General features: G+C 39.2%; 1 protein-coding gene and 1 long non-coding RNA gene across 3 annotated transcripts in view; one reads left to right on the top strand and one right to left on the bottom strand.

Moving 5' to 3' along the window:
- The window catches only part of PITPNC1 (phosphatidylinositol transfer protein cytoplasmic 1), a 2469295-nt gene that overhangs the window by 1994146 nt on the left and 450549 nt on the right, over nucleotides 1-24600 (top strand). The gene's annotated exons all lie outside the window — the stretch shown is intronic.
- Nucleotides 1-24600, bottom strand: part of LOC122812994 — a 238202-nt gene that overhangs the window by 44839 nt on the left and 168763 nt on the right. Inside the window, exon 2 of the long non-coding RNA XR_006366617.1 lies at nucleotides 6522-6671. This is a non-coding gene — a long non-coding RNA (uncharacterized LOC122812994). The remainder of the gene's footprint in view (nucleotides 1-6521; nucleotides 6672-24600) is intronic.

Genomic DNA, 24600 nt, shown 5'->3' with positions numbered 1-24600 from the left:
GAAGTAATAACTTTTTCTGCTTTGTGAGTTCCTTGTCCCACCTCTGTAGTTCCTCTCCCCACTATTACATGTCAGCTGAGGTCCAGAAAGTGCCCTTTCTAATCTTACTTTTAGTTTTGACCAGGAGCTGACCTTTGTCTACCCAGAGTATTTTTTCCTCCCTGAATGTGTCATTCATTTTCTTAATTAGGTCTTATGCATGGTAGTATTCTATAATTTTGTCTACCCCCCTTAAACAAATATCTCCTCTTCCCATCTTTTTTTTTTCAAAATTTAAGTGCCCACCCCCATGAAAAAGGCTCCCAACTAAAAGGTAATTGCTTGTTTGCTTATCATGAGATGACCAAGTTCCTTTGCAAACAAAAAGAGCTGTTATTTACAAAATATTTACATATTTACAAATATATATACAAATTTGTTTACATATAGTCATAATTTTCTTTACAATCATACTAAATTTTCATCCCTATTAAACCCCCTCTTCTTTTTCCATAAACACCATCTGATTTTACTTAGTATTTTTGCTAAAATCCATTCGCCATTAAACATAATTTAATTTAATCTTTCATTCCATGTAGCCCATATACCATAAAATAACTTATGTATACTTTTAACATAGTCTTTAATTCTATTCTTTTAATATTCTTATTTAATAGTGTTCATGTTTATATTATCCACTTCTTTTATATCTTCAGAAAATCTTCTTTACATAGTTTTATTCATAACTTTTTTACTGTTTTACATTTCAAAAACACGTTTCTTAGTTTCTACTTCTTGAAAATGTGAACATATTCTGCCACTTTTCTTTTTATAAGGCATATTTCCTTTTACTGGCAATTTATCTATTACCAGTATCCACAAATGATCTTGACATTCTACTTTCTAGTTACACAATTTGCTTCTTTTTTATAGCTTTAATTTTTTTTCATCTGTTAGATTTTCCCATGATTTTACATAATATTATCATTACATTCTTATACCATACTTTTTTATCATTTGCTATATCATCAATTTTTATCTTCCACAAAAAATATATTTTTCTTGGTAACATTTTATTTCTTCATTTATACACACTTTTTCTCTTTTACTCTTTTTACCATACCCCAAAATTTGTTATATTTATATTTATGCAATTTTATTACTAATCTCTCATCTTTTTTATTTATCCACTTTAACACTTTGTACAAATTTAATGAAGCAGCATTAAATAACCCTAAACTTCATTCTTCTTTATTTACATACAATTGCTATTTTCCCATCAAAACTGAAGTTATCAAATAAGCTTTTTTTTCTAAATGATAATTTACATGTTCTCCAGAAAGGCAGGTTTGTTTTAATTCCTGTATGGTATTTTCTCATTGAATTCTACTTACATCTTCAGTCCAAAATGTTATACCTAACACAGAAATTTCATTTTTTGTAAAATATATACCTCTTATCTTTTGTAAAATATATGCCCTTATCTTTTCTACACCACCTAAGCCTTTACTTTTCTCTTTATTTAAAGCCATCCCTATCACCTCTAGACACTCATTGGTGCACATTATTACTTCTTTTATCAACATTTTTTTGCAGTTATTATAATGTCATCTGCATATGTTAACAGAAGTGGTATTCTTAACCCTTCAGGTATTATTTACCCTACCTCCTTCATTTTGTAATTTATTTCACATACTATCGCATTTATAACTAATGCAAAGAGTGTACAACTCATTAGACATCTCTTGTCTTACACCATTCTTCTTATGCACCTCTTGCTTTACCAGACATTTACAAGTATTTTTACTTTATTATTACTTTACACTGACATACATAATTTCCTACCTTTCCCACTTTTATTATATCCTTTCATTATTACCTGTAATATTTCATGTCCAGTTGTGTCAAATGCCTTATTAAGGTGTCCCATCATATACACAGTTTATCTGTCATTAATAATTCTTGACAACCCTTCCCCTTTATAGTATATATACTGTCTTCCTTAATATTTTTCCTTTTAGTTTCATTTGCATTATTTTCATAAAGGTCTTATAATCATTATTATTCAATACTATTGGTCTCCTCTTTTTAATTATTTCTGTCTACCTTCTTCCATATGAATTTAAGTATTATACTGCATAATTCTTTATAAATAAAACTTTCATTTAACCATTCATTCAAATTTAAAAAAAAAATGTTGTGCCAATCCCTTATGTTTTTATACATTTCATACTCTATTCCATCTGGCCCTGCAAACAAACCTGTATTTAATTGCCCTAGTACTTTATCCAGCTCATTTAAAGAAACCTTTTCCAAATCTTTATTCTCTTTTTCTGTTACCTTTTTTCACTTTCTATGTTTTTTCACTACATTAGTTTTTTTAAACATTTCTTATACATATTGTACTACACTATTCAGAATCTTTTCATGAGCTTTTTTTATCTCCTTTTACATTTTATTTCTCTCATCACACTACCATCTTCCTTTACTAATCTGCTTAAAGTAACTCAGTATGTCTACTTGTTTAATAATTGTCTTTGCTTATGTAACAATTCTTGTATTTTTCCTTGATTTCTTTCATATAATTCTTTTTCTTTGTCAAAGTAATATCTATCATTATGTTCTAAAACTTCCAATGCATCTTTATATGTTCTTTTATATTTTTCTTTCTCTACTTTTCTCACATCATATTGCCACTGTAAAAAAACATTTTTTTGTATTTTTTCTTAGATATCATCCATCATTCAGACCAGTTTTTAAATAATGTTCTCATAGTAATATGATCTTTCCATAAATGTATTACTAACCTCTTTCCTTCTTCATTCCATGCTTTCTCATTTATTTTTATTCCTTTGCCTATTTGCATATATCCTTGTTTTCTTTAATTCTAGCTATATTTCAAGACGATCAGAAAGTCATGTTGCAACTACCTCCCCTTCCCTGTAACTAAACCTTCCGATACTGTAAATTTATCTATTTCAGTTCTATACATACCCCTTTTGTAAGTCCATGAATTTTGTCCCAGAGTTTTAACTTACCACATCTTATAACTTCTAACATTTTTATATTATTTCCTTTCTTTTTATGCTTGCCTTTTAAGTCACAGTTAAAGTCTCCTGTTGTTATAGTATTCATGTTAATCACTACATAGTCTAAAATCTAATGAAATAACCTTTATCTTTCTTTACAATTAGTATAGGCATATAATGTTATAATTCTTTATACTTTTTCTTTCCATTTTAAATCTACAATGGTTAATCTTTCCATTTTTGCTGAAGTTATATCTAATATTTTTACTGTATTTTACAGAATATGGCTATTCCAGAACATCTCTCATTTCACAAATTCCAAATTGTCTTTCCTCCCCATAATTTTTCTGTAATCTTTTTCCATTTGCTAAAAATCTTGTCTTCTAATATAATTACATTGGGTTCCTATTAGTACAACCAAAACACATTTTGTCGAATGCGTTTTCGTCTACACATGTAGAGCGAACAGGCAAACCAGCAAAGTGGTTGTTCAGCGAATTCTTTCCCTGGGAAAGAAGTCACTTGACCGCTTCGTTGTTTTGCCGTGTTCTGAAGTGTAGTGTGGTCCCTTGTCTGGTATAGCTCCCGAGCGTGATTGTGCAACAGTTACTGACCTTAGGGTTAGGGTGCGGGATAAGGTAAGTGCATATGTATGAAAGTGTTTACTGTTTTATATTTTGTGTTAGATGTATGGTTGAGTTACGTGTGTATGTGTTTTCAGTTGTTTACTTTTGTTTTGGGGGGTAGAATTAGGGTTAAGGTAAGTGTGTATCTGTTTATGTAAATGTGCGAGAGTTACTGACCTTAGGGTTAGGGTGTGGGTTAAGGTAAGTGCATATGGTTTAAAGTGTTTACTGTTTTTTTTTCGTTAAATGTATGGTTGGGTTATGTGCATATGTGTATTTAGTTGTTTACTGGTTTTTGGCGGGTATAATTAGGATTAGGGTATGTGTGTATGTGTTTGGAAGTGTTTAATGTTTTTTTTTTTTTGGGGGGGGGTTGGAACAGCGATTTCTTTCCCTAGGAAAGCAATCTCTGTTCTGTGGTTTCGACATTTTCAGCTTTCGCTGAAAATGTGTCGATGAAACATCGTTCGCTGTTTTTAATGTTCGATGTTGCAATATAGACCCATTACATCTACATCACATGTATTACACCACTCCAAAATCTCTATTCTTCTTCTTATATTCTTAATACTGTTCACATTTACAGAAAGCATTCTAAAAATTTTCATTTTCCCTTTTCCTTAGATTCATGGTTTCTTAACTTCATAGCTAATTACTAGGCTAGCTTTCTTAATAGGCCATTCTAAACCTAGCCAATTTAACTCTTAAAGGTGAGAATCAAACACTGTACCTTGTGTATGTGAGTCAAACACCTTAACCCTTATACAACACACAGTCAGTAGCTGTATATATTCTTTTTTATCCATTTCCTTTTCTTTTTGTACTTATCCTTTTAAATTTTCTTCCTTTACCTTTTTACCAATAGAATTCTTTGTTTTTCTTTTGCTACCTCCCAATTTATGTCTTCATCACTTATTTCAGAACTTTCTTCTATGGCCTCTTTATTAATTTTTTTCTTCTATTTTTTTGTGTATTTCTACTACTTCTGAAATTTCTTCTTTGCTCATTTTCTCCTTATTCTTATTTTCATTTTTGCAATCCATCCATAAATGTCCAGTTTTGCTACATGTATGACACTTCAATTAACATTTTTTGCGTCATGTCCCACTTCCCTACAAATGCAACATTTTCTTTTGTCGCAAAAAAAAACATGTTTTCAGTTGTCCCCAGTACTTTACGAAACCCCAGTTCCCCTCCACATATATAATGCTTGGTATATGTATATATTTTTATCTTTCTTGTTTTAATACAATATTACAATCTCAGCCACCAGTCCATAAACCCCTTTTGTCATAAACGTTTGCAATGCCCAGTACTTCTTTACATAAAGTTTTCAAATGTTCTTTCAAAGTCTCTCTTTCTATCTCTGTTCGAAATTGTGCATGCATTTTTTTTTGTTTCCCAGTTAAATGATATTATCATATAAAGATTCCATGGATTACAGTCTTTCTTTTTTCATATTCTCCAAGAAAATTTTCCATTGAAAAAAACAGTCTCAAACATAATTCACAAAGTGTCTCTTAGTAAGAATAAATGCTCTTACCTCATGTGCTTTTACATCCAATAAAAGTATTAAATTATCCCACACTTCATACCTGTCCATTTATTTGTTTTCTTTACTTTGAATCCTTACCATGTACTTCAGTTTTTCATTTTATTTTGCCTTCCTTTCTACTACTACACTTTTGCTTTCTTTTACTTTCTCTGCATGTGATGTCTTTTCCGTCTCACCACTATTCTTCAGGATTATCTTTGCATTCTCCTGTTGCATTTTCTTCATAAGTCGTACTCAGGAAACATCCTCTTGATTTTCTGACTGACTCTGCACTACCATTTCTTTAAATAAATCATCCCACAACCCTCCCGACTGGAGGGTTTTAATTATATATCCATCATTTGCTGACTCATCTCCATCAAACAGATTTCGTTGAAGCATTTCCCCAGAATCCTGCACACATTTTCCTCTTTCATTTGTTTCACCACTCCATCTGCCTCCCTGTTTCTCTGGGCCGCCTCTGCACCTGGAAAGGAAACTGGAAGTGGTTCCACTCACAACAATGATGATTAGCAGACATTCCCTGATGCAGTGGCCAAATTTCCCCTTAGTACTACAAAGTACCATGCCAGGTCTCCCATGTAAAGAGGCCATTGGCCTAATGGGACTAATCTTGTCAACAAAGGATAACTAACTAACTAAAATAAATAAATAAACTGTCTTAGAGGTGGCTACCTTCAGATCACACTGTTAAATCATTCCCACCACCATGGAAGGTGGAGCAGGCTACACATTCTCTTACTTCCCTTCATCTCCCTCCATTCATTCTTCTATGTCTACTGTCATGTAGAACATGCCCATATCTCAAAGCAAAGCACGCAGTCTCTTATCCCCCAGCCCTTGCCTAATGTTATAAATAAGCTCATGTAAATTCTCATAAAATTAGATTTATTTATTTTGTATTTGTTAACTGGTATTATCTGACTGGGCACGAAAACCCTTTTTCACTGGAAGCCCAGGAAGAAAAACTCCACATATAAAATAACAATAGTAAAATACTGTGCAAACTTTACATGGCAAACATGCATTTGGACTTTCATGTAAAGTTATTCCTTTTCATGTTTTATATGAGTCCATCTTTAATCTCATTTAATTTTCTATTATTGAAAATATTAAGCAGCTTCTGTTTTCTGTAGTCATTCTCTAATATCCTGTTCATCTTTCCAAAATATCTAAATTACATTAAATTGCATAATCATCACCTCATGTCAACATTATTTGTTTCATGATTTCACTTTTTATCACATTTATTATTTTAGTTTTTAAATCTGTGCCTCCAGTTTGCAAAAATATCACTGTTAGTGGTCTTTTCAAAGTCTGTTTTGCTCTCACCTTTTGGATAATGTTTCCAGTTTAAAGCTCTTACATCAAACCGTCAAGCCAATAGGCTTAGTCAAAACAATGACTTCACCAACCAATCTGGATACTGTCCTCTTCATTTAGTATTGTATGTAGTAAGTTTCCCTTGGAAATGTACTTCCCCTGAAAAAGAAAAAAGTTTCAGGTTAACCATTAGATGAAGCTGTTGCACAGGTAGGGCATCATGCCGGGAAGACCATATAAGGAGTGAGGAGTGGAATGCATGGTAACTGTGTGGAAAGGAGATGGAAGATCATTTACAATTTGGATGGGATTGTGAATGGATGAAGAACGTGTGGAAGAAGCTGAGTGAGGAGCAAGTAAGGATAGTTGGGATGAAATCTGGAGGGGCAAACTTTTCATTTTATTTGCATGGGGGGGGTAAAGAGTGATATGGAAAGCAAAAAATAAGGTAATGGTGATGTCATTAACAGAGGGGTAAAAATTAAAACTGCAGAGAACTGGAAAAGAGAAGAAAGAGAGAGGATTCATGTTGAGGTACAGCACATAAGGGCATTAAGGAGGATTGTGTTAGGAAAGGAAATGGAAGGGGAGATGAAAAGGAAAATAGGGAATGGAAAGTAAAAGATTAAGTTACTACAGACTGGAAAAAAGAGAGAGAGACAGAGAAAAACGACAAAAGCTAGGAGTGGAACAGATGGGGAATTGCAAGGGAATGGAATGGAGAAAGGAGAGTATACACTAGGGAAACCAATGGTTCCGCTTGACACAGCACCTTGAAAAATCACTTACTCATTCATATTGCAGTCAAACGTATGATTTCCTGAGACCACTATCTCCTCCCTTACCCAGTGTTCTACAACTGTTGAGTTGGAATATGTAAAATTGGAGAATGCATGAGGGGATTCACCCCTGGAGAAAAGCACATTTCAAGCTGCTGCATTATACTGTAGATTAGTGGTCAAGATATTATGACCAAGAATGGGAGAGGAGGAGGACTGAGTTACAATCAGTCATAGTAGAATAGCAGTAGAGGAGTGGTTTAAGCAGGCAGGGGAAGGCAGTTATGAAGTAGTGGAGGAGCAGAGGGACAAAAGAATCTGAGATAAGGATCTAGAGAATGAAAAAAGAGGGAAAGACACTAGAGAGTTCACAGCAGGACAACAAGGAAGAAGGTAAATAGCAGAAGCATATCAGAGTATAGTAGATCTGAAGGAAAATAAGAAAAAAGGAACTGAAGGAAAATATGTAAGGTATTCTTTTTCCACTCTTTATATCAGGGCATACATGATAACAGTGTTATGCGGAGAGTAGCAGCTAGCTTTTCTAGTGTCTACTGACGTTTTCTTGCCTAGCAGCTCTCCTGTAAGTTGAAGAACAAAAAAAAGGTTCTCTTTACAAGTTATGGGAATAAAAGGTCCTGTCCCCATTAATAACTTTTGGTTGCGATCCCTAACAACTTCTGCTCATGACAGCCAATCCCTTTGCCACCCCTCCCCCAAATACACTACTGATTATGTGCTTACAAAACAGTTGAATCTATGTGGAAATTTGTTTATTTTTTTTTTCTGCACTCCTTGACTCACCCATCAAGCCTGTTTCTTTACCTTTCTGTCACATTATTCCCTTTTGACTGGCCATGACCACATTACCTGGTGAAGTGAAAATTGAGCTAATATGGACTGACATCCTTGGGTGGTTTAGATTTTTTTTTTTATTTTGATTTATCCTTACCCATGCCAGCACCCGTGAAGTAGTGAAATTATTGTGGTGCATGTGTGCATGCATTAACAAGCAAGATACTCATACAAATGTATACACACACACACACACACTATGAATGATCTTCAGCTGAATTTTATCAGTCTGGCAGAGCTACAGCCCTTGATCTCCACCATTTAACTGTAATTTTAGTAAAAAAAAACCTTCTTTTCGATATGTGTGAGCTGACTTCTGTCTCTCAGTCCCATCCTGCTTGCTGACTCCTTAGTGCACACATGTGTTATTCAAACCTGGGTCTCCTGAAACCTGAATGGGCATGTAATGTTGAAGATGCATGAGAAGGGACTGTAGTTGCACAGTAGTCTAGCCTTTGAGCATCATGTGTCTACAGTGGTAAGGAAATCATTCTATATTGTGCAACTTATAAACAAAGGTATGGCATCTTGGTCCAAGGAAGTCATTGTTCCACTGTATTCGGCATTCATCGGATCTGTCATTGAGTACAATGCCCTCTTTGGTATGTACATTGCCAGGCATATCCAGCAATTGCAGTGTCCACAGAGGTTCCTCGCTAAAATAATACAGGGCATAAGTAACATGTCCTATGCAGACTGCCTCAAGGCCCTCTCCCTGTATTCTGTCTCCTACAGGTTGTTCATAGGTTCATAGGTTAGTACTAGGCTATCAGCCCTAGGGCCTATACAAGCCTAGCCATAACAGTTCCCTGAATATTTCTTCCCACATTATTTACTTTCCTGGACCCCTGTCTAGCAGGGTGACTGACGTGATCCCTGGGGTGAATTTCCTTTCTCCCATCCAATCGTCAATGTTCCTCTTGAAGAGGTCCAAAGAGGCACTCTGCTTGACATGTATGGGCAATCTATTCCAGAGTCTGGGGAGTCTCTGGGTCAGGAACCTATCCCTCCAACATGTTTTGTTTATTGTGATGACAAGGTTTAGATCCCTGGAGCGTGTAGCTCTGAGGGATTGGGATTTCTTTAAGTGTAGCATGTCCAACAGCTCTGGGTTTGACATGGCCTTGTATGTTAAGCAGAGATCGCCTCTGAGTAGACGATATGCGACAGAGTATAGCTGGAGTTTTTTAAGGCGGTCAGCATAGGGCATCTGCTTTAGGCCTGTGATTCTTTTAGTGAGGCATTTCTGAGGCCTTTCCAGTTGTTGCAGATGTCTTGAGAGGTACATACCAAATGGGGCATTGTATTCTATAATGGGTCTAATGAGGGATGAGTACAGTGGGACAATGACCTCCTTTTTCTGGATGAAAAGCCCTTCGTGATGAGGTGTGCCACATAGAAGGATTTCCTGACTGTTGTGGCGATGTGGTTATCGAAGGTGAGACCACTGTCCACCTGTGTCCCTAAGTCTCTTATCACACTTTCTGTGTTTAGTGTACTGCCACCTATATGATAATTCATGGATACATGTTTTTTCCCAAAGGGGATAACAATACATTTCTTGGCATTGAGCTTGAGCCCATGGCTCTGGCACCAAGCATCTGTTTCTGTAAGGTCCTTTTGTAGAGTATCCACATCATTTGGGGATTCAATAATGGCTCCCAGTTTGCAGTCATCTGCAAACTTTGTTAGCCAGAGTCCCTTAGTGTTGACCTGTACTTCAGAGAAGTAGATGCCAAACAAGAGCGGCCCCAGGACTGAACCCTGAGGTACTCCACTTGTCACTTGTCTGGAGCTGGATTTGGAGTCGGCTACTTTTACAGTGTGGGTTCTATCAGTAAGCCATTTAGCAACCCATTGGGTGACATAGGGATTAATGCCCAACTTAGTAAGTTTATCTATGATTCCAGAGTGGGGATGGTGTCAAAGGCCTTGGCAAGGTCTAGATAGGCTGTGTGGACCACCTTACCCTTGTCCATGGCTCTGGAGACTGATTCAAAGAAGTCAATCAGGTTCAGGAGACAAGATCGGCCCTTCACAAACCCAAACTGGGTGGGGTCCAGTGTTTGAAGGTTGCCATTGTCTTTGTTTATAAGTTCCATGATAATACGCTCCATGGCCTTGCAGATAAGGCTTGTCAGACTGATGGGACGGTAGTTTCCGGGATCCAAGGTGGATCCCCCCTTGTGGATTGGGATAACTATAGCTCTGCGCCACTCAGTGGGCACGAAACCTGAGGTGAGGCTATGATTAAACATGACACTTAGGTGAGGTGCCAGTTCATATTGTAGTTCATGTAGTACACAGCCCGGGATGTCATCTGGTCCCATGGATGCTGTATTCTTGGCTTTAGAGAGTGCGTTTTGTACCTGTGTGGCCGTTATTACTGGAATTTGGCAATCTTCCGGTATTGAGATGGGCCATTTAGGGGGTGAGAGTGGGGTGAAGTTGGCACTGAATCGATCTGCCAGGATATTGGCAATATCCTTCGGATCAGTATATTTAATGCCATTCTGTTTTAGCTCAGAGCAGATTTGAGAATTGACATTTAGATTCTTGACATAATTATAGAATGCTTTGTGGTTGTCTTTGGAATCTTTGGCAATTTTATTTTCGTAACTAGCTTTGGAGGATTTTATGAGGCATCTCAGTTTCTTACTGAGGCTAGTAAGGGAGTTTTTTGCATCCTGGGATTTTCCTCTTTTCTGCAAAAGTTTCTTCCTTTTGTTGTAAAGTTTGTTTATGGCAGGGGACCACCAGATTGGCTTCCTTTTTTTGGATGAGAGCATTTTGGTTCTATTTGGGATGGCACGATTCATGCATGAGTGGATGGTGGGGGATCTGGAGCAAGCTACAAGTTGGATTGCAGTCTTACCTAGTGTTAGTTGCACTTGGAGAATTTCAGACACATTGTGTTGGCCAACTAGCCTGGTGGTGTGAATATCCTTGGTGAATATTGACACTCCTCCACCTTTAGTGTTTCGGTCCTGGTTTGGTGGCCGAAAAGTGTGGTAAGAGTTGTAGCCTGGTATTGCAGGGGTGCTCTCTGGAGCCTTGAACCAGGTCTCAGTTACTGCACAGATATCGATGTTCTCCGTTTTTAGGAGTGCCTCGAGAGAGTGCATTTTGAGGTTTAGACTTCTAGCATTGAGTAGCATTACCTTCAGATTTTGCATGCTTGTACCTGTTATGGTGGTGGTTTTGTCCTTTGAAGTTTGCCTAAAAAAGGCACTATAGGGGTGGCAAGAACCTTAGCCAGTAACCTGAATCCCAGGGGCGACAGGTGCAGACCATCTCTGGCAAAGCATCGTGGTCTGTCAATCATGTCATCCCAGGCAGACAGATACTGGATCCCCTTTGAATGACACCATAAGCTTGTTGTTGAGTGGAGATAAGTGCCTGGCATACAGGGCATTGTCAAACCACTCTCTGATGGACCACCTGCATATCCACAAAGCAAACAGCACCAGAACTACCCATTCTAAACACTTACGCATTACCTGGGATATAAATAGGACCTGCTGGAGAAATAGGTGTGTATCCCAGAAACTACCCCGTCTCTGGAACAGGATTCTCATCCATGTGAAGTAGAGTTCCTCCCTAACCCAGTTCAAGTGTCACTTTAGCAGTTGGATGGGAAACAGGAAATTGATCCCTGGTTTGGCACCTATGTCTCTAATGCACACAGGCAGCCTATAAATTGTTCATGTCCCAGGCCCCTGCTAACAAATGTTTCACCTCCCAGGCCTTTCTTACATTTGTCAAGGGTACCAGAACTTATCAGAGATTTGTGTTGCACTAATACTTTGTAATTTTACTTTGCCTCCATAGCTGCCTTTCCTTCCCCTTGCCCTTTACATGGATCCAGAAACTACCCCTCAACAAACCCTTGTTGGCATACTGTTCTAAAGTAGAGCTTGGATAGCAGCCAGTTCCATATAGAGGTCTTATCAGACCACTGTCTTCTGTTTACCTGTAGGGAGGCTGACTTAACCAGAGGGTCAGGACTGTAAACATGTACTTAAAAGTGGTTCAGGGGAAATAAGGTGTGACCTATGGAATCCTTTAGCTGTAAAATGAAGTGCGACCTACCAACCACTAACACCACACATACACAGACATGCACACACACACACACACACACACACACACACACACACACACACACACACACACACACACACACACACACACACACACACTATCTAAAGACCAAGGAACTATGTAAAGTAATATATCATAGATTAATTATTAAGTTGTGGGAGTCAAATGAAATTAGAAAGTGGCATGATCTGTCCTACATAGTAGCTACACTGAATGTTTTCCCTAAAGGGTAGTACCACATAGACACAGACACAAAAATGCAGAGATGTACTGTGGGAATTATTACAAATCAAACTAGAAAAGGACAAGAAAAAGAAAAAAAGTATATGCCAGTGTAAGAAATGTGATTTTTGTGAGCATGTACAAGCATTAGCATGTGTGTGAGAGTCTGTGTAAATGTAAAATAGTATTTCATCATTTAAAAAGTTGTTTTTATGCTGAGGTTCACATAAATAATGTAGCTTACCTGCACTCTTTTTCATTTTATTTTGGCATAGAGTGTATCGGTTGTGATTAACTGAACAGCTGCCTGCAGTCCCTGTTGCAGATGAAATTTGATTAATTGTGGGTATTTCTGGCAAATGTGGGAAGGAAATCTTTTAATATAAAATATGCTTTTTGCTTGGAAGATGGCAGATGTATGACTTAATACATAATATAAACATTTGTTTAATGTACTTAATTTAATGTGCATTATATTTGAAAGGTCTTCCAATTTCCAGTTTCCAACTGGTAAAATTTGCCTTTTCATGTATTAACTTCAGATTAAAATAGCTGGAGTTCGAAGAGTAATTATGTCAGTCCTGAATAATTACTTTTTACTTAGATTAATTGTGTTTATTTTTAGTGTGTGGAGATTAGTAATTATGCAAATATCACATTAGGATCAAATGATTAACTGTCAGTGTTTCTGTCCAAACTTGTGTTACGCCAGTTCAAACAGGCTGGCAAAAATAGTTTCAAACTGTGCCAATGGAGAGACAGAAAGAGAGATAGAGAAAGGTTTGTCTGTGTCTGGGAGAAGCACTGTCATTTGTAAAATCATATGAATAATACTCGGTGAAGTCTGAATTTAATTCTTTGTTTTACAGTTGTTTTTTTTTAACAATCTAGGGACTAGGAAAGAATGCATCTGCATAAGGGCAGGTCCTTGGGTAACTAATACTGCTACACAGTTTGAAAGGAAATTGAAATTCAGCAGTGCATTATGGTTATTTTCTTTCTAAACCTTTTCAAACTCAGAATCATCATATTTTGGCATGGTGTACAAAACAGGAATAAAGACCTGAACCATAGCTTAACTTCGGTGGGGTGCAGTCTGTTTTGTTTTAAGGCACAACATTTTCTTATAAGTATTATGGCTTCCCAGCATATGTGTAGGTCCAGTTGAAAAAATTAGTCTTGACTTCAGCTACCACCTCAGATGCACTCGGACACGTGTTACTGTGTGTTTGTGTGTATCTGTGTGTGTGTGTGTGTGTGTGTGTGTGTGTGTGTGTGTGTGTGTGTGTGTGTGTGTGTGTGTGTGTGTGTGTGTGTGTGTGTGTGTGTGTGTGTGTGTGTGTGTGTGTGTGTGTGTGTGTGTGTGTGTGTGTGTGTGTATTTGTGTGTGTGTGTCTGTCTTTATGTCTGCATTTCAGCCATCATACTCTGACCCTGTCTTTGCCCTGCAACTTCATCCTCCTAACCTCTGCACACTACATACAGGCTCACATCCCTAACTCTGATACATCGTGCTGTAATATTCCCATGCAGTGTGCCCCTATTAGGTGTTGTACCACTGCTTTGGTACTCACTGTACATTGCACATTGTGAGTACACTGACATCAATGCTATATGCCCCTGTTAGCTACTGCCACTGCTGTGGTACCCATGTACTTCAGTGCTGCTTGCCTTTCCCCTTTTAGGTGCTGTACCACTACAGTGGTGGCCGTGGTATGTATGGTACCATAACATTATGAATGCACTGTCATCCTCTGTGCCCCTGTTAGATGCTGTACCATTGCTGTGATGCCTATGGCACCCATGTTGCCATACACATTGAGTACACTGTCATTCTGCGGGGCCCTGTTAGATGCTGTACCACTGCCATGGTACCCATGATACCATACACATTATGAGTGCACAGCCTGTCATCCTGTGCCCTGTTAGGTGCTGTACCACTGCCATGGTACCATACACATTATAAATGCACAGACTGTCACCCTGTGCCACTGTTACCTGTTGCACCACTGCCATGGTGCCCATGGTAGCCATAGTACCATACACATGAGTGCACATACTGTCATTCTGTGCCCTGTTACCTGTTGCACCACTGCCATGGTGCCGATGATACCCATGGTACCATACACATTATGAGTGCACAAAATGTCATCCTGTGCCCCTGTTAGGTGCTGTATCACTGCCATGGCGCCCATGGTACCCCTGGTACCATACACATTACGAGTGCACAGACTGTCATCCTGTGACCCTGTGCACCACTGACATGGTGCTCATGGTACACATGGTACCATCCACTTTTTGAGTACACAGACTTTTACCCTGTGTCCCTGTTAGGAGCTGTACACTGCTGTGGTGCCCATGGTACCCATGGTAACATACACATTATGAGTGTACTGTCATCACATGTGCCCCTGCCAGTTGTTGAATCACTGCCCTGGTGCTCATGGAACTTATACAAATTATGAGGACACTGACTACCATATGTTTCCTATTAGGTATTGTACCACTTGATACCACACACACATTACAAGTCCAGAGGCTTTCTTCATATGTGCCCCTATTCAGTGCTGTACCACTGCTGCTGTGTCCGTGTTAACACACACATGAGTGCTGTACCACTGCCCTGGTGCCATTGATTCCATGCACATTATGAGTGCATTGACTTCCATGAGGTGTACTCGTGTACTATAAAATAACCCTGTCTTGGCCCTCAGTGTTCCATGCACTTTATGGATGCATTAGCTGCATTGCTGTGCACCCTTGTCCTAATGTGCATTGCCAGCTGAGTGCTGAAGATGATGTAAAATGAAAGGTACATAGGCTGCATCTGCTGGACACCCTTAATGTTACACTAACAAGCGCTTCTGGTACAATGGTTTTGAAGGGCAGATCAGCTAACTTTGATGGGTGCCTTTGTCATATAGTATGGTACTGCCATAGTACCCCTGGAGCTGCACATCTGCAGGGAACGCAGGCTGCTATGCTGTATGCCTTTACCATACCATATCCAGGGTTCCCAAAGCTAAAATCTGCCACAACCAAGGAGTACAGTTTGCTATTCACCTTTGAACAAAGGGTGGCACTTGAATATTCAGTGTGCTTTGCTATACTTTGTATGCCCTGCCTTGCTGTAACCATCAGCCAACAGTCCCTTACCAGTCCTGGGAAAGAGTCTTGTGTCTGTTCTTAAGTAGATTGCCGACATGTACAATGTGTTAAACTGTAGCTCATGACGTCATACATTTCCCTTGCACATCAAAAACCATGCAGTTTTATTAGTGGATAACTAAGTTACATGGGTTGAACAGTCTCTTTGCTTCTTCGCATTTGGAGGGCAGTGCCTGTTCCAGTCTTACTGCCTATTAAAGTCACATTGATATTTTTGGAATGAAAAACCCTGACTTGAACTTCCCCTTTGATTTTTTATGATTTAAGAATATGAAATTAATGGGGCAAAATACTGGAATTTTTTCTTTGGTCCCAGTTTACAAACATTAATTGCTTTACTGTGAATGAACTGCTAACATCTGACCCTAGAGTACACTGAGTCGGTAATAGGATACATATCAGAGTGTGTGGACAGTATAACAGTCACTAAGAGCATCACCACACGAGTCAACCAGAAACCTTGTCTCACAAGCAAATTGTATAAGCTCCTAAGGCATGCAACACTGCCTTCAGGTTGGGGGATAAGGATGCCCTTAAGTCAACCAGAGTGAACCTGAGCAAGGGAGTAAAAACAGCAAAAAGGGCATATGGTCAGAAGATCCAGATTCACTTCAGTGACCTCAGAGACTCAAGGCGACTGTGGCAAGGAATACACAGTGAGATGACAATATCGACTTCCTCAACAAGCTGAACACCTTTTTCAATAGGTTTGAGGAAAGAAGTAACACAATTGTAATGAAAGTCCCTAGAAATCAAATGGACGAAGTACTATGCCTCAACTCTGCTGATGTCAGATGAATCCTGCGCAGGGTTAACCCAAGGAAGACAGCTGGACATGACAATATCCTGGAACGGGTGCTCAGAGAATGCACTGGCCAACTGACACAAGTTCTCACAGACATCTACATCTCATTAAGTCAGCCTATCATATCAAAAGTACAATCATAATGTCTATACCAAAGAAGTCCCCACTGTTAACTCTAAATGACTACTGCCCCATAGTACTCATATCAGTGGTAATGAAGTGCTTTGAGAGGCTTGTCAAGGACTATATCACACCCAGCCTTCCTGAATCTTTAGATCCACTTCAGTTTGCATGCCGACCAAACTGCATCACAGAAGACGGTATATTAATAGCACTTCACTTATCCATGGCCCACCTGGATAACAAGAACTGTTATGTGTGAATGTTCTTCATAGACTTTAGCTCTGCCTTCAATGCAGTGATCTCCCAACATCTGATAAAAAGACTTAACCAAGTGGGAATAAGCACTCCCCTATGTAATTGGATACTAGATTTCCTCACCGACAGACCACAGAAAGTACATATTGGCAATAAAACCTCCGAGAGCATCACTGTGAACACAGGGTTTCCTCAGGGCTGTGTTCTGAGCCCTCTGTTGTTCACCTTGTTAAATCAGGACTGCACCACCAAGCTTGACTTGAGTTTGCAGATGACCCTACTGTCCTTGGTTTCATTAGCAACGATGACAAATCAGCCTACAGGGAGGAAGTTAGTCAGCTCATTGGCTGGTGCAACAACCACCACCTCGCATTAAATGTGAACAAGATCAAACAGATTATTGTCGATTTCAGAAGAAGGCGTAAAACACACTCTCCACTAACCATCCATATTGAAATAGTGGAGAGAGTGGAAAGCACAAAATTCCTGGGGGTACATATCACAGATGACCTAAAATAGAGCATTAATACTACTGCCATTGTAAAAAAAAAGCACAGCAATGCCTTCATTTCTTGCAAAAGATGAAGAAGGTAAACCTCACTTCTCCAATCCTTGCTACTGTCTACAGAGGTACCATAGAGAGTATACTAACCAAGAGTATTGAAACTTGGTACGGTAAGTGCTCCACCTAAGACCAAAAGACCCTCCAGAAAGAGGTTAAGGTAGCAGAGAAAATCATTAGGACCATGCTCTCAGCCATCCAAGAAACATACCTGTCGTAGTGTCTCAGCAGGGTCAACAAGATAACCAGAGACACTACCCACCCTGCCCGTGGGCTGTTCACCTGCTTTTCTTATGGTAAAATCTACCACAGTATGAGATGCAAAACAGCCAGATTCCATAAGAGTTTCTTCCCACAGGCCGTTAGACTACTAAGCTCACACTAACTCCACACGATGTTGAACTCTGAAAAAGGCTGCTGAAAATTCCAACGACAATACCTTATATTTTTTGTGCAATTATATTTCTGTGCAATTTCTGTGCAATAACACCACTGAGATTCTTAAATTTATATTTTTGTGCACTAATCAAAGCTGTAAAGCAATTGTGCAATAATGACTACCGTGGAAAAGTCTCCTGTATGTGCAGTCAATATGTATAGTAGTTAGAGTTTAAGAAAATGTGTCTCATGTCAATAGTAGCTGTTGTACTGTAGATTGTCTGTATGTGGAAATAACCTCCACCTTGAGTCGGAGTAACGAAATTTCATTCAGTGATGCACAAGCTGTATAGTCTGAATGACAATAAAGTTCACTTTGACTTTTTTGACTTTTGATTTTAGCCTATACCTTAAGAATAATATGTTTGTGAATCTAGTTAAATCATTAATAACACTAACTATACAAATGTGATCTTCTGAAAAATGTTTGATGGTTTTGATGAAACTACAAAGGAATCCAGATGTGCCGCACAAGTCTAAAAAGGAGCACTAAAACAAAGATCTTTGTAGACTTTGGATGGAATGAATCTCTTTATTTCCTTGATGCTTGGTGCTTTCTGAGAGAAACTGGACTGTTTAAAGACTTACTCACCTGAAAGTGTAAAATCAGCTGAACTGTTTTAATTACTGTAAGAAACAGCCACAAGTGGAGAACTGCAGTTTGTGCAAGTATGTTTATGTTTACTTTCTACGGATGAGAAAATAACCTTATTAAAATATTCTTCGTATTTCACTGTTGCAGTCATAACTGATGGGATTGCCTGCTGTGAATGCCCTTGGCTGGCCCAACTACCAGAGAATTTTCTCCTCCCTCTGAAGCTGGCAGACACGCTGACCTACATCAAGATGTTCAGGAAGTCAGCCGGCGCCATAACCTCAGTTCTTTCTTGCCATTGGCGCGTGAAGCAGAGTGATAGTGAATCGGTTAGTCCACACCAGAGAAAGAAGATATCTAAAGCTAAGTACGCCTTTGGGGAGCTTCTCATATGTTTCTTGACTAATGTCAGAAAAAGTTAATAACTGTGTGCAGATATTACATCTGGATTTTCACTCCTTTTGTGTACCTTGTTTGGGCCCAAAACACAAAATACCTAAGTGTTTGTTCTGTGCTCATTTTAACTGTAGATGAAGCAAGCTTTAGGGCTGAGATTTTAGCTAAGCACTTTAGCAAGTCCCCAGGGCCATTAAGTACTATGCTGTACACACCACTCAGGCTGGGGTTGATCTCCCTTAGCATGAGAAGGAAAAGCATCCAAACATGATGATACTGGGTGACACTTGTTCACCATCCACCAGTCCTCCTAGAGTTGTTATCATCGAAGAAGGTGAGATGCCATTGCATTACTCTTCAAAGACTGAGGTTGTGGCAGTAGCCTTGGTTGAGACCTGTTCAGTGTTTAATAAACTTCCGAGTCCATCTGCGTCCACACAAGCTGAAGGAATTAGCTTGTTGGTTGGATCTGGTGCCACTGTACAGCTTCCAGCGACTGCTCTCAAACTGAGGAAGGGGTCTCCAGAGTTTGTCATCATCAGGAGATTGCCTCAGTTCATTGTCCTCAGGATTCAGCTGTCCTCCTCCACCCTGCCCTTAGTGTGAACGTTGCCCTCAGGTCCAGCCCTAAGGCCTCATATAAAAATGCAGCATCCAGCTTGCCACAGCCGAGGCCTACTGTCTACCATTCCCAAACTCAGGTCTGTTAAGAGGATCTAGTTAGGCTGGATGAGGATTTGATCACCACAGTCAGATCCAGATGCCTCTCTCTCCCAGGTTCTGCCACTGAATCTTCTACTGGTAAAAGAAAAGGGGATATCTCCCCTCAGGAGTCTTCTTTTTCTTTTGACTCTGATGATGATGATAATGATGAATTCACCTTTGAGGAACTGTTTATCTATTACTTCCTATGGGGATTGAGTTTTCATATTCTGATGAGAACCTTGCCTCAACCCCCCCCCCCCCCCAGGACATTTTATTTGTTGAGACCGTACATTCCCCAAGAGAATACTTTAAATGAGAAGCACAAGACTGTTCACAATCCAAGAAGAGAGTTTAGTGAATTTCTAAAACTCCCTGAGCATAAACCTCTTGCTGAATTCTTCCTTACAACCATATTACCTCCCCCTGCCCCTTGGAAACCTGATAGATTTTACATGGTTCTGGATTCATACAAACACCTTTTCAAGAACCCTGTAGTAGACCCTGAAGTTGGAACTTAATGGTCCTAAGGTAGCTAAAGCTAGCTCTTCCAAAAATCCCCTGCCAACTGACAAAGAAAGCATAGCCTTAAGCAGATATGGAGAGAAAGTCTACAAATCTCCTACCCTGGTCATGAGGGCTTTAAATTGCCAGTTTCATGTGGTGAAGTATCAGGAAACCATTTATGATCAGATGAAGCAAAACTTGGTAGTGAGTGAAAATAAGGCCCTTTCCAAGAAACTGCTAAAATTATGCAATTCTTGCTCTCAAGTAGCTACGCACTCCTTTTACTGCAGCTGTGATGCTCTGGAAGTTTCCAGCAGGTCAGCAGATACAAGATCCATTATTAGAAAGACATGCCTTCATGAGAGAACAGTCCCCCTCTGAACATGTGAAATCCAGTCTGTGGGATGCTTCTTTGGACAATGATTTCCTTTTCAGCCCCAAGGCTGAAGCTGTGCTTAAGAAGACGGAGGATAAGGCCAAATCCATGTAGATGGTTAAATACTTTCTTCTGGTTCAACCTCCTCATTTCAGCCACAGTTACCCTACCAAACCGAGGTCCTTTCTGACTTCACATTCTAAGCCTAGACATAAGAGACCTCTATGGTAAAGGAGCCAAAGGCAGCACCAACACCAAGACAGTGGCAAGCAGATTCCAATAGGCCTGTGGTATCCCGTCAGCAGGGAGCAATCATTACTGTTCCATGACACTCCCTTTCCCCCTCCCCTCTCTTAGGCTAGGAGGATGGCTGCCCTCTTCCTTAAAGAATTGGACTGTCACTACCAGGGATCAGTGGATAATCAAAATCATACAAAGAGGTTACAATCTTTTTGTGGCCTTTGCCTGTAGCTCTAAGGGCAGACTAGTTTCTAAACAATCTCCAAATTGATCCCCCACTGTATCTTGTTTTGCTACAGCCACCATGAAAAGAAGCCTCCAGACTGTCTGAGGTCATGCTCCACTAGCGCTACTGCTACATCTACTGCCTTTCTTAAAGGGGTGGCCACTAAGGACATTTTGGAAGTTGCTGCTTGGTCCTCTGTACATCCCTTCACCAAACATTACCACCTTCCAACCTTCTCCAAGTCCATAGCAGGGTTTGACACTGCCATCTTGCAGGGCCTACTTTCCTCTCCATAAACTTTCCATCCCCCTCCTTTCAGCTTTGGGAGTAATTCCGTCAGTTATGACTGCACCAGTGGAATACAAAGAACATAGTACAGTTGTGTTCAGTTACCATAAATATAAATGTTAGAGCGTATTCACTGTTGCTGGTTTCTTTCCCTCTCTCCTTCCCCTTTTGCCCCCATAAGACTGGGGTGCTTATTCTCATCTCTACTTCAAGGTTGTTCCCTCCTCCTCTGTACATAGAATGGAGTTTCATAACTTAGGCTCTTAACCTTAGAGACATGTTGGGGGTTCCTATGTGTTGGAGGCAAGAAAGTACCGTGGTTATGGTACCGGCCGACTCCATTTATACCCAGCCATCTTGGCATCATTCAGGGTGTCCGCCAGCTTCAGGAGGAGGAGAAAATTCTTGGTAGTCAGGCCAGCCAAGAGGTTCCATGACAGGAAATCTCATCAGTTATGACTGCATTTATACCCAGCCATCTTGGCATCAGTCAGGGTGTCCGCCAGCTTCAGGAGGAGGAGAAAATTATTGGTAGTCAGGCCAGCCAAGAGGTTCCATGACAGGAAATTTCATCAGTTATGACTGCAACAGTGAATACACTCAGACATCTACATTTATGATAAGTGTACACAAATGTACTTTGTTATTATTCTAGCAAGACTGTACTGTAGTAAAACATTTCCATTAACTGAAAGACTATGAGTGCAGAGTTCTATAGGGTGAATCAAGGTAATTCCTATGCCACAGTGTTTGCAGTGTGTGTGTGTGTGTGTGTGTGTGTGTGTGTGTGCGCGCGCGCACTTAGGTATATTTACATACAACATACACCCACATATACCTCATCTGTGAATTGGCTGGCTGCTTCAGCCTTTTCACAGTCTGTCAAAGGCTTTACATTGCAGAATCTGACTTGCAAGATTGGCACACATTGGGATTTAGGGAATTTCTGTTTTTCCCTTCAAACTGTATGCTCTTAGAGATAATACATATAATTAGCAGGGGTGTGCATGGGGCTTGCCCCTTTCAGTAAAAGTTTTTTGGGATCTTTTTTTTTCTCATTTCAGCTTTTCTTATATTTGACCTTGTAGTGGTCAAGTTGATGTTTTTGACTTTTTTCAGTATTTTCAAATAGATACATGTACTCAGTGTAAATGGAAGATAAAGTTAAAGTCAGGAGTTTGACTAAAAGTGCAAAGGTAGAATCTGAAAAATAAAAATATTAAATTATTAGAGAAGATAACAGTTGTATACATAGCAGAGGTGCATTGTGGGAAAGCTGTGGAAAAAGACAAAATGAGGTCAGAGGAAACTAAGTAAAGGATCAGAGAAAACAACAGAATGATAATGGGGGAGAGAATATAATTGCCTGAATATTTCGGAGTAGGGGCCTAATTAATATACTAGGGCTGAAGACAAGGAAAAACAGTAATTACAGGGAAGAACTGTAGCAAAAACAAAACTAAAAAAAATATTCATAATAAAATGAAATAATGGGGATGGTGTTCAGAAGAAAGACCAGGAAGAAACAGAGCTGTATAAAGGAGGTTAGTATTTTTTTTCATTAAGACCACAAGGCTTGTTGGAAACAAGGTGAATAATAAATCTAGCTTCAGTGTGTAGTCAGTCTCATGGAATCCTTGCTGGAGGACACAGACCATCAGGTTGATGATGTTATGATCATTGGTGTGTTCATAAGTACAGTAGATAAGTTCACAGGTTTGTACCAGGCAATAGGGACTCAATCAGTAGGCCATTAGGATCAAAGATACTGCAGCACCCACTAGTTTCTTCCTTTTTTATAGGGTCCTGAGAAGATACTCTGGGGTTGAATTTATGGAGCTGTATATAGTCATCCAGGTTACGTTTAAAGAGAGTTAATGGGTTACTTTGTTTAACATGGGGTGGGAAATTATTCCATGGGAAGAGGGATCTACAGTGTATGTTTAGTTCTTTGGAGCAGGTGCTGGTGGTATTTCCATTTTATGATGTGGAAGGTGGATCTTTAATTAGGTGAGTGCCCAAGAATATTCAGACTGTTATGGTCTTTCTCTGCCTGTGTCATTCTCTTCTTTTTCTTGGTCTTCTGTTTGTTTTCCTCTGAACCATTCTTACTTTTCCCCACAGCTCTTTCCTCTGACATACATACCTTCTGCTACATTTGGTATAAAGAAAAAGGTAGATTAAATAAAAATTAAGTCTGGTTCCTTATAACAGACATAGCAAATATAGTCCATTTTTGCAGACATTCTTCACATATGATTTTAGAGCAAATTAGTACCTGTAGTCACTGTAAAGATTTTAACATGTACACATGTATATAAGTTCCATTTATCACTTTTGTAGCCTTATATAAAACAGATTTTTGCATTTTTATTAAAGCAGTCATCCAACATGTTTGATGATGATATACAGATGTTCTAAACTGTTTCATTAAAAAAATGGAAGTTCGTGTTTACTATGGACATGAATGGGGGGTGCCCTGGCCAGTAGGAATTTCTCTGAGAATTTCTATCCTGGAAAATAGAAATACTCATTTTTCCTATGGCATTTGCATTAAGTCTTCTTATTGGTACTGCCACAGGATATTTTATTGTACAATCAGTAATTACTAAAATATACTGAGAACCCTTACTCACTTTTACCAGTGGACCCACAATGTGCAGTGTCCATTCTTTTCTGTTCAAAAAGCACATCCACAATGGGTAATGGCTTCAAAGAAGTCTTAACTTCTTGAATATGTGCTGCCCTTTGATACTCTGGGCAAGCTGCACAAAGGTTCTATATGTCATTCATAACAGCAGGCCATTGAAATCTAGTTAAAATAATGACCTTGGTTTTATCCATTCCTAAATGACCATCCAAATGTGGCTGTGTGCTAACATCATTAAGAGTGTTCTAAAAGGTCTTGAAATTAATAAAGTATATGATTTCTGTCTTTGGTTACCATGTACAGCAGATCACATCTTGGTTCAATGCAAGGATATAGAGTTGGGGTGTTCTTTCCTTTGGTCCCTTATCTGCTCTCTCTATGTGTTCTCTAGCTTCTTTTAATTGTCTTCTCAGTAAGCCATCTTAAATGTATATGAATTATTTGAAGGTCAGCCAAGGCAGCACTGTTTTCATCATTCTTCTGAGCTGATGTGGAGGCAGTGACCTATACTCCTACAAATACAGTTACAGTATTTTCTCCTTCATCTAATTCATTTCTTGTAAAAGGCAGCTAGTAAAAGTAATCCTTTTCCAATAGGGATGCTGGCAGTATCCCTATCTGTCCTTCAGTGTTTTCCGTATTTTATTTAACCTTAGAGTCATGCTTTTGTGTTGACTGGCTGTTTAACTTTTGTGTAACAGGCAGAAGCTTATAACTCTCTTCAGATTTCCCTTTTCTTTTATCTTCAGTGTGAGAGTCATCTATTACTTCCTTAATGTCTACGCCTGCTTCTCATA

Source organism: Protopterus annectens, chromosome 10.part0 (assembly GCF_019279795.1).
Source record: "Protopterus annectens isolate FY-2018-M chromosome 10.part0, PAN1.0, whole genome shotgun sequence".
Taxonomy (NCBI): Eukaryota; Metazoa; Chordata; order Ceratodontiformes; family Protopteridae; genus Protopterus; species Protopterus annectens.
The sequence above is the reverse complement of the archived record's forward strand: the minus strand, read 5'-3'. Positions and strand labels throughout refer to the sequence as shown.